At 39.0% G+C, this 9,955-nt stretch overlaps 1 pseudogene; it reads left to right on the top strand.

The window, feature by feature from the left end:
* Window positions 1-532: 532 nt before the first annotated feature.
* LOC106838948 (5'-nucleotidase domain-containing protein 2 pseudogene) lies at window positions 533-4,485 on the top strand (annotated as a pseudogene).
* Window positions 4,486-9,955: the final 5,470 nt, after the last annotated feature.

Genomic DNA, 9,955 nt, shown 5'->3' with positions numbered 1-9,955 from the left:
ATCTTACAAGTTCTCATCACAAGAAAAAAATTTGTAACTATGTGTGGTGATGGACGTTAACTAGGCTTATTGTGGCGACCATTTTGCAACATGTACACATATCGAATCATTATGTTATAACAGTATGGTCTACTTAGTTTCAGGTGTGCATGTCAAGTGTAAATGTCAAGTATATCTCAATAAAAAAAGAATTGAAGCAAAAAAATAATAAAGTAACTATTTTGTCACCCAAAAGTCTTTTAAGAATTTGTGAGGAAAAGTATTCTCTCCTTTTCAGGAGACACCAACTGTGGTAGCAGCAGAGGACATGGTGGCAGAACCTGTGAGAACAATGCTGTAAGGAATGGCTTGAAGCATCCAGGGATTCCTGGCAAGCTAGTTGGCAGTACTGGGGTAGTGTAACAGCAGACTAGACGTGTCCTAACAGTAAACAGAAGGATGCTTTTCTTGGCTTTGGGAATCAGGGGAGGGCTTGCTGATCTTACTGATCAGTATAAGCCTTGGAGGCCAGGGAGTTTGAGAACACTCGACCATGGAGGACAGGAAACACCTACAAAGAAGAGTGATTCTGAAGACAGTTTCAGGTCTTACTCTAGAAGGTAGAGGCTAGAACCAGAAAACTCATGGAGCTATTGATGTAAATTTAGCGATGTTTTTGTTTCTTGGTGCAATAGCCTAAAGATTGTTGAGCTTGGATAAGAATAGCTATAAAATAAAACAAAGTGCCTTTTCATACTTCTCTTTATTTAATCCTATAGATCAATACAATATACAGGAAAATTGTCTCAATAAATTTTAACAGCAAAAAGAAACTGCGCATCAGAGAGCATGACTGACATAATAGACATGGCAGTTGTAAATGATAAAGCATGAATTTGAAACCAAATAGATTAAGAAACAGAATCCTTGTTTTCTGATTCATAATTTACTACTTTTCCATTTTCGCAAACTCTAACTCCATCAGAAATTGTGAGCTTAGTTTTAGCAATTTCACATCTTTTATACAAAATATTGTAATTTTTATACAACTCAGTCATAAAAGCAGCAGGGAACTAAGCACATTTAATGTAGAAGAATTCAGTTTTTGAAAATCACAGAAATCACACACTATTTTTCTTTTTCATTATAAAAACAATATATCCTTATATAAAAATTCCAAACCATATAGGAGATTGTAAAATGAAAAGTAAGAGATTCCAAACCCCAGAAACCTCCAAAAATAACCTCATTAATGGTTTCTTGTGGATTCAGCCAAAAATGTTTTACACAATTGTATTTTTGACACAACATCAATCAAATAAACACACTGCTTTGCAATCTTTTTCATGTAACTACTTAACAAATCGTCTTGGGTATATTTCCCATGAAAATATATGAATTTACTAATATATCTTTATGTATATATTTTTCTACTACAAATAATGGTGCTTCAAATTGTCTTTTTGTTTTCCATGAAAGCATAATCATAGAATAAACTCCTTAAGGTGGAATTGTGTCAAAGGGTATGTGTGTTTTCAATTTTGATGGTCAGTGACAAAGTGCACTCTAAATATGCTTAAATTTCTGTCCATAGTATATGAAAGTATTTCTTCCTTATACCATGGCAATCATATATATAATATTTCATTGACTTAATGTCTTTAATTGTATATGAAGTTGACCAAGTTGAGCATCTTTTCAGACAGTTTTGACCATTTGTTCTTTTTTCGCCCTGTGAAGTTCATGTTTATAATTCTTGAACATACCTGTTCATCCTATTTATTTAAAATGGCTACCTTTATTTTTCTTATTGATTATTGAGTTTTTATAATGTATAAAATGAATCTTTTGTGTATTATCTCTTGTAAATACATACCCTGAGTTTTTTTACATGTTGTAAAAATGAAAGTATTATAGCTTGTTTTCATTTATTCATATATTTTAAAATTATAAAGTCTGCTCTAAAAAAGTATTTATTCAGTAGTTTCTGAGTCTAGAGACATGATAACCCCCTCAAATGTTACAAAAAGAAAAAACAAATCCTTCTAGTATTTTACAATTTGTGTTTACGTCTTTAATCAATTTGGAATTTTACTTTTCAGTGAAAGAAATCAGGTATGGGATACAACTTATTTTCCCCTTAGGCTCCTTCAATATAGCAGCACACCTTACCAAATAATTGATTTTATCCCCACCGATTAAAAAATGCCACCTTTTTATACGCCAATCACCACATAGATTTGGGTTCTTTTTTTTAATCTTCTAATTTTCTGTCAACATTCCTTCATTACTAAAAATTGTGTTAACATCAAATGAATTGTTAAATTTATGCAGGAAATTTAATTGCTTATTAATTGTATCAGATTTTATTAGCAATCCTTTTATTCTTACCTGTTTCTTCTCTTGAAAAATCACTTATTAGGAAAACATAAAGTCAATTGATGAGAACATAGGAGACTAATGTTATGACTTTGGGGACAAGTAATGATTTCTCAAATAGGACATAAAAGTTAACTATAAATAATAATGAGTTATATTAAAAATTAAGAATTTAAATTCACCAAAGGACATCATTAAGAGTGTGAAAAGGCAAGACATCATGTTTAGAAAAATATTTGCAATGCATATAACTAAAGAGGACTCAGATAAAGAGTATATAAAAAGACTCCCACAAATCTTAAAAAAAAAAGTTTATAAGAAAAATCACCTATAATAATCACTTCAAAAAAGAGCATATCCAAATGGTCAATAAATGTAAGGAAAGATATTTGCCCTCATTAGTTATTATGTACATTTAAATTAAAACTATAGTAATACCCACAGTTGGAGAGCAATGGACCGGCCTACCCACCAACCGAGGGCAGAGCAAGCGGCTCTCAGCAGGCACGACCGGTGCGGGTCTCTGGCAACAGCTTGATGCTGGCTGCTGAACAGGGACCACAGGAGACCTCCAGCTGCCTCGTTTTTGCCCTCCTGCCATGACTGCAGCCCTCCCATGTTCAGAGCCCACTGCCTGCTGGCAGCGCCAAGCTCGGTGCACATCTGTAGGCGCTTCACCAGAACGTGCAGAGACTGGCGCGTGACCACCTCCTTGTCCCACCTCCATCCTGCCCAGGCCTTCAGTCTCCTGAAACCGGCAGCCATATCTAGGCCAATAAGATCAGCCTGAGTAATGTGAGGGCTACAGCTTTGGCTACAGCTACATGCTGCTCCATAGACAGATACACTGCACCTGGAGATGTACACTGTCACATGTGACATCCTGAGTGATCACTACAAGTACCCGGAGAGGATTCGGAACTATGACTACAACCCCAACTTTGCCATCTGCGGCTTCCACTACAACATTCAGAAGAGCCTTTTCTGATGAAGACTGAGGCTTTCCGTTACGAGCAACTGGGGACTGCCTACTGTTGCCTCCAGTTTTGTGAGACCTGTATGGGGGCACCCACTCCCACTGTGGCAGATAGGCGGTTTCAACAGCAGAAGTCCCTCCATCAAGCACTTCGTAGATATGTTCTCGCTGCCGGAGACGGCACCGCTCTCCCACGTGGTGGACCGCTTCCTGGGCCACAACCTGGAGTTTGACCACGCTTGCCTCTACAAGAGTGAGACAGATGCCGTTGGAGACGTGCACGTGAAGGGCCTCAAATACGAGTGGATCCAGTGGGACAGGGAGAAGTACATCTCCAAAGTGGAGGAAATATTCCCCGTCCTGAGCGCCTGGTCCATGGGAAACAGCTGGCCTCATCACCAACGGTGTTTTCTGCTTCGTGACAGGGGGATGTGGCACGTGGTGGCTCACCACTGGCGTTGACTCTTCAAGGAAATCATTATACAGGCAGATAAGCCCAGACTTTTCACCTACTGGCGCAAGCCGTTCAGAAACCTCGATTAGAAGGGCTCACTCGTGTGAGACTGTATCAGCGCCCTGGAAAAGGGCGCGATCTATCGGCAGGGAAACCTTTTGGACTTCCTGTGCCTGATGGAATGGTGCGGTCTCTGCAAGTTCTCCTTCAGAAACCGCCTCTACAGTGACCTGGCGGAACTCCTGCTGCCGCACACTTGGCGTGAGGGCATCATCATCCCCAAGCTGGAGTGCAAGACGCGCATCATCAACGCAGTGCAGAACCCGCACTCACTGACTCAGCAGCGGCGTTCACCAGACTGCTTAGAGCACAGGCAGACCTTCCAGGACACAGAATCGCAGCAGATGCGGGGTGCCTGGATGAAGGTATGAAAGGAGCTGAGGTGAATCACCGAAGTCCTGTTCAACACTCAGTTTGAGAAAGCATCTTCAGCAACTTCCACAACCCCACCTCTTCCTGCGGTGCGACGTGCTCGTCTGCATGGCCTCCCTCAGCTGCCTGCTGACAGTACCACGTGGACTTCACCTTCTACCTGCCCTGCACTCCCATGCAGTGCAAGGCGCCCCTCTGGATGGACTAGCTCTGCACCCGCTGCGTGGAGACACCTTTCTTTGGAGGCATGGCCCACGTCTGCTAAAGGTAACTTTATTGTCAGGGACCCGCCCCCACCCCCACCTGCCCCACCCACTCTGGGCATCTGTCCAAACTATAAAAGCGGTCTTCCTCCCGGAAAAATAAATAACAAGAACAAAAAAGCACATTTCACAGCAGGCATCAGAATAGCTAAAAGAATGAAGATATCAACTGTTGGCAGGGATATGGAGAAACTGGTGGTAGGAGTATAAATTTTACAACAATGTTCAAAGACTAGCAATGTCTCCTAAGGCTGAATATACGTAATCACTATGACCCAGATTTCCATTCCTAATCTAGACTCGAGAAATACATACATTTGATTACTGAGTTGTGTATAAGGAAATCCATAGCAGCATAGTTTGTACTAACCTTGACTAAAATTAACCCAATATTCATCAACTGTAGAATTAACTGTAGAACTGTATAAAAGAACTATGGAATATTCATGCAATGGAATAGTATCTAGTAACAAAATTAAACAAACCACAGTTAAATACAACAACATAGATGAATCTTACCCACGAAATTTAGCACAACAGAAGTCAAATACAAAAAAAATGCATCTTATTCATTTCTCTTATAATTGTAAGAAAATTATAATTATATATAAAATTCTAACTCTTATACTTCATATCTTACAATTTTCTTATAATGTTTTCCTTATTTGATTCATTCCTTGGAAGGCTCCTTGGAAATTTTAAGACTCTCCACCTTTATAATGCTGGAAAATGTATATATTTAGTGAACGGGAGTGATTTAGAGCTAGAAATGAATGCTGGTATATGCACATACACATATAGGCATATCTTCTGGGTGTTGGTGATGTTCTGTTTCCTGACCTGTACATTTGTATGTATATATTACAGATAAGATACTAGAAAGCAGCAGGTAAGCCTAAGTATCTCCATTAAGGGGAATATCTGATTGACAACTTCTATGTTTTCTTAGCCAAACTCCACGGTACCTTTTAGTAAAGCTTGAAAATACAAGAAAATTATGTTCAATTCCTGTTGCAAGACATAGTTAAGAGGGGCTGGCCTGGTGGCATAGCGGTTAAGTTCAAAGCATGCTCAGCTTTGGCAGCCAGGGTTTCCCCGGTTCAGATCCCAGGAGTGGACCTACACACTGCTGGTCAAGCCACGCTGTGGCAGCATCCCACATACAAAATAGAGGAAGGCTGGCACAGAAGTTAGCTCAAGGACAATCTTTCTCAAGCAAAAAAGGAAGATTGGCAACACATGTTGGCTCAGGGCCAATCTTCCTCACTCCCCCCCCCACCCAAAAAAATTAAGGAACAAGAAGTGACTATTGCTGAAAATGAGTTTTTTTTTTTTTTTTAAGATTTTATTTTTTCCTTTTTCTCCCCAAAGCCCCCCGGTACATAGTTGTGTATTCTTCGTTGTGGGTTCCTCTAGTTGTGGCATGTGGGATGCTGCCTCAGCGTGGTCTGACGAGCAGTGCCATGTCTGCGCCCAGGATTCGAACCGACGAAACACTGGGCCGCCTGCAGCAGAGCGCGCGAACTTAACCACTCGGCCACGGGGCCAGCCCCTGAAAATGAGTTTTTGAAACTCCAAGATCTTTTCAGCCTTAAAAATCTTTTCATAGCTTTATATATTCTGGAAGATTTCTTGTATTGACTGGTGAATGCACTGAGTTTTTTTGTTCCTCAAAAAGTAAATCTAAAATTAACATCACTAATTTTGTCTGCCAAGTCAAATGTGTAGCTCAAGCCATTTTTATACTGAAAGGAAAAAAGCATTAAGTTTCTTCCTTCCCTATAACGTCCATGTAAATGGGACCAAATAGCTGTGTCCTTCAAGAAGTAATCATCAAGTTGGAGGTGCCATAACTCACAATTCGGTATGTAACTCACTTGGGGATAATAACCCTAATTTTACATTTTGTCATGTAAAATGGCAATTAAGCTATTTCTTAATAGGCTCCTCTCTTGGAACTTTAATACCATTTTTATACCTATTCTTAAGTCCCTAAATGACATCATGAAATGAAGCCTCATTTATCTTTCTCTCTTCCTCTCCCTGCTGTTTTTATTATTTGATTCATACCTTGGAAAGCTCCTTTTGAAATTCTAAGACTCCTCACCTTCATAATACTGGGAAATGTATACATTTAGTGAACGGGACTGATTTTTGAGCTAGAAATGAATGCTGGCATATGCGTATACACATTTGGGCATCTAGTATTTCAGCATGATTCTTACAGCTTTGTAAACGTGGCAGGCTGGCAGAAAGATGAACTTCTGTGCTTCGTGACTCTAGGCCCGTCTGGAATAGTCCTGTCACCTGGACGTGCGGGGCAGGAAGGCAAGCTGAAGGCTCAGGTGGTTTAACTTATTTTAGTTCTCCTTTCCTCAGTCATCACTGTAATATGAATGACTTAGTAGGCTCCCAGGAGGACTTCCTTTGGGGAGGTAGGGATGTCATAAATTATAACACCACCTCTGTCACTTCTGTGATAGTCTTTTCTCCATCTTAGAGAACAGAGTACCTTCTTCTTTTCACAAATCCAAAAATAAGTGTGCCACCAGAAGGTCTATAAAGACCTGAACCTTAAAGCTCTCAGCCTTGCTTACAAACTGCTCACACAGGAAGTTTAAAAGCAGGACCCACATCTCAGCATGCGGTTCACCTATCCCCCATAGAAACAGCAGCTGCGAGCCTGTTTGCAAAGCTGGGCAACTGTAGCTGACCTTGGAGTGCATGGTACTGTTTAGTACAATGAGGCAATTTCTTTTTATATCCAAGACTGGTGGAAAGAACTTTTGTTACAGCCAGATAAGAAGTAATCCTCTGGTGTGATTGAGATTGATTTGAAAAGTATGACTTTTTTTGGAAGAAAAATGAATCCCTTAACTGTTTTCTTCTGCCACTACCACAGCACTAACAGTGATTTACAGCAGGATGCTGCCTAATTTTCTATGTGCATTATTTGAAAAGGGTACAACTTATGGTAATGTATTGTGCAAATGAGTGAAAACAGAATGTGTTTGCTTTCCTTCCTGCCTACACACAGTCAGGGTTTTCTTATGTGTGATGCACAGGATCTGCTTGTGTTGTGTATATAAGCTGTGTTTCAATGTGAGGTCCAGTGTGTGTTTCAGGACCAGGCTCGTGAGGAAAATTTGGGGAATATATTATTGGTAAAACAGCGGGAGACAGCAGGTATGTGAGATAAAGTGAATGGCAGCTTATTAGCTATTCTGTCAGAACAGTCAAAGGCTCTTACTTTTTAGACGAGGGAATGCGGAAAAATCCTCTGCTTCTGTCAGTTTGGATTATAGTAAGAAAAGAAGGTAATTTTCCATGTTAGTAGTTTTCAGCCCCTTGAGAACGTGGAGGGGATGGAGGTAGAGCAGAGGGTGGGATTCTCGCTCCAATATCTAACTCTTCAACTAGATCTGTTCCTCTCTTCTCTCTTACGTATTGAAAACAGAACTTTCATAACAGTTCATAAAGACATGATTATCTTTCTTTTAAAAAAGTGTGAAAATCATTACTGGAATTGCAGTAACTAAAATTACAGTGCAAGCAAAAAGGTGGCATCAACTGGTTTTAGGCTTTTTAAAGAAATACTGATCTCAGCATGTGAGGACAAACTCTGTATGCCATGCACCCCCTTAATTAAGTTACTGCCATCAATGGAGGAAAGATAGCCATTAGCATAATAGAAGCCCCAAGCTGAGTCAAAGATAGAATTAGGATTCATTGAAATTCAGTCTTGGAAGTGGTAATTTACTTGATGTGACGAATAATGCCAGAGGAAGAGAAGAGAAGTTGAATTCTATTCATGTTTGTATCTCATTGTTTATGACAAGAATAATATAATTGGCAGTTTGATATGTTTGATAAATTACTTTCTTAAACTCTCTTATAAATGATTATTCTCTTAATTTCTCCCAGTAAGATTACTAAATCATACAGGAGAGAGGTAAATTGAATATTGTAAGTCCAGAAAATAGAACTCCATTGAGTAAGAAGATATCTGGAAACCCCACTCTGCTGTACTCTCTTAGTCAGCATCAAATTTCAGGATTATTTTTATTTGAGCTCTGGATACAGCCTGTTATAACCAAAAAAATCATGCACCAAGTGTTCTGCTGCCTATTTGAAGGCTTCAGTTATGAGAGAACCCTTCTGGCTCACTGGAAATGGGACACTGCATTTCAATGTTTCTACAAAGTCTTCAGTGATTGGTGTGCAGTGTTGTGCATACGTGCTGTGTACATGGCCTAAATTAGTATGCAGTACTATGGCAAGAGGTGTAATTACCATATAAAAACTGGAATTATTGGCACAAACTCGCATTTATTGTCTCTAATTTGAAGAAAGGAGATTTTGACTTAAGAAGTATCTGGAGATTAGAAAGCACTGGTGTTAACTGTATTTTAGCAGGGAAGTTGGCAGTTTATTCACCCTGAATTTACTCAGATACTGTTGACTTTCTTTAATTTTCCTAAGAAGGAGCCCAGTAGATTTTTTTTCTTGTGGATCCAATTAGTCCTGCAACTCTGTGAAAGCAATCTGAATTTACTGGCTACATTGTGAAAACAGAAGAGAATAACACCTCCTTGTCCCAGTTTTCTAGTTCAGGCTTTTACTCTTTCACAGATATGCCAAGTCATTGGGGAAACGCAGTGTTCTCTAAGGAAGCATTCCGGAGCCAGGAGTACATCAGGGAATGCAATCAATGATTAGATCTAGGGATGCGTGAGTCCTGGCTCATTTGCTTGATGTTTCAGTGTGTGAGGCTATTTCCTGCACTCGGCTTTAGAGAATATGAATAAATTCTAAGTAGCTCCTCTTTTACAGATCTGTATGTGTAACATTAAAACAGCTGATATTACATCCAGAGAATAACTCCATCATCAGTGATCTTACAACTTAGCATCTTCATAATAACAGATTCTATATTGTTTGGCCATTTTTTAGAAATGAATTTGTAATCAGGTATTATTTCTGTCAAGGAGTTAAACTTGAACTTGGCTGAAGCAAACAATTGTATATATGTATCCAAATATCCTGTGAGATACTTTTTTATTCAGAGGTTCTTAACCTGAGGTACAAAAATGTAATTCAGTGAGGTCAAAAAATTTCTAAAATAAAAAGAAAAAACACTTTAGGCATATAGTGCAGATATTTTCAGGTTTTTTCTAAAGAAAACACGACATCAGAATTTTACCTCAAAATGGTTAAGAACCACTGATTTTGTAATGATTTTGTTATTATGACTAGTAGTAATAGTAGCACTATAGTAGCATTTTGCTGATAAATTAAAACTAAATTTGCAAAACAAATTAAGAAATAACTACAGGCATTTTCAAGATTACGACTACTATAAAGAGTTTGCCAAGATTTTATCTCCTATCTGACAAGTATCAGCAGGGATTCCAAAATACTTCAAGTCAATCAAAAGTTTTCTCCAAGGCTTTGTGTTCTCTTCTTCTTCTT

Source organism: Equus asinus, chromosome 1 (assembly GCF_041296235.1).
Source record: "Equus asinus isolate D_3611 breed Donkey chromosome 1, EquAss-T2T_v2, whole genome shotgun sequence".
Taxonomy (NCBI): Eukaryota; Metazoa; Chordata; class Mammalia; order Perissodactyla; family Equidae; genus Equus; species Equus asinus.
Note: the sequence above shows the minus strand (reverse complement) of the source record. Positions and strands in the feature narration are given on the sequence as shown.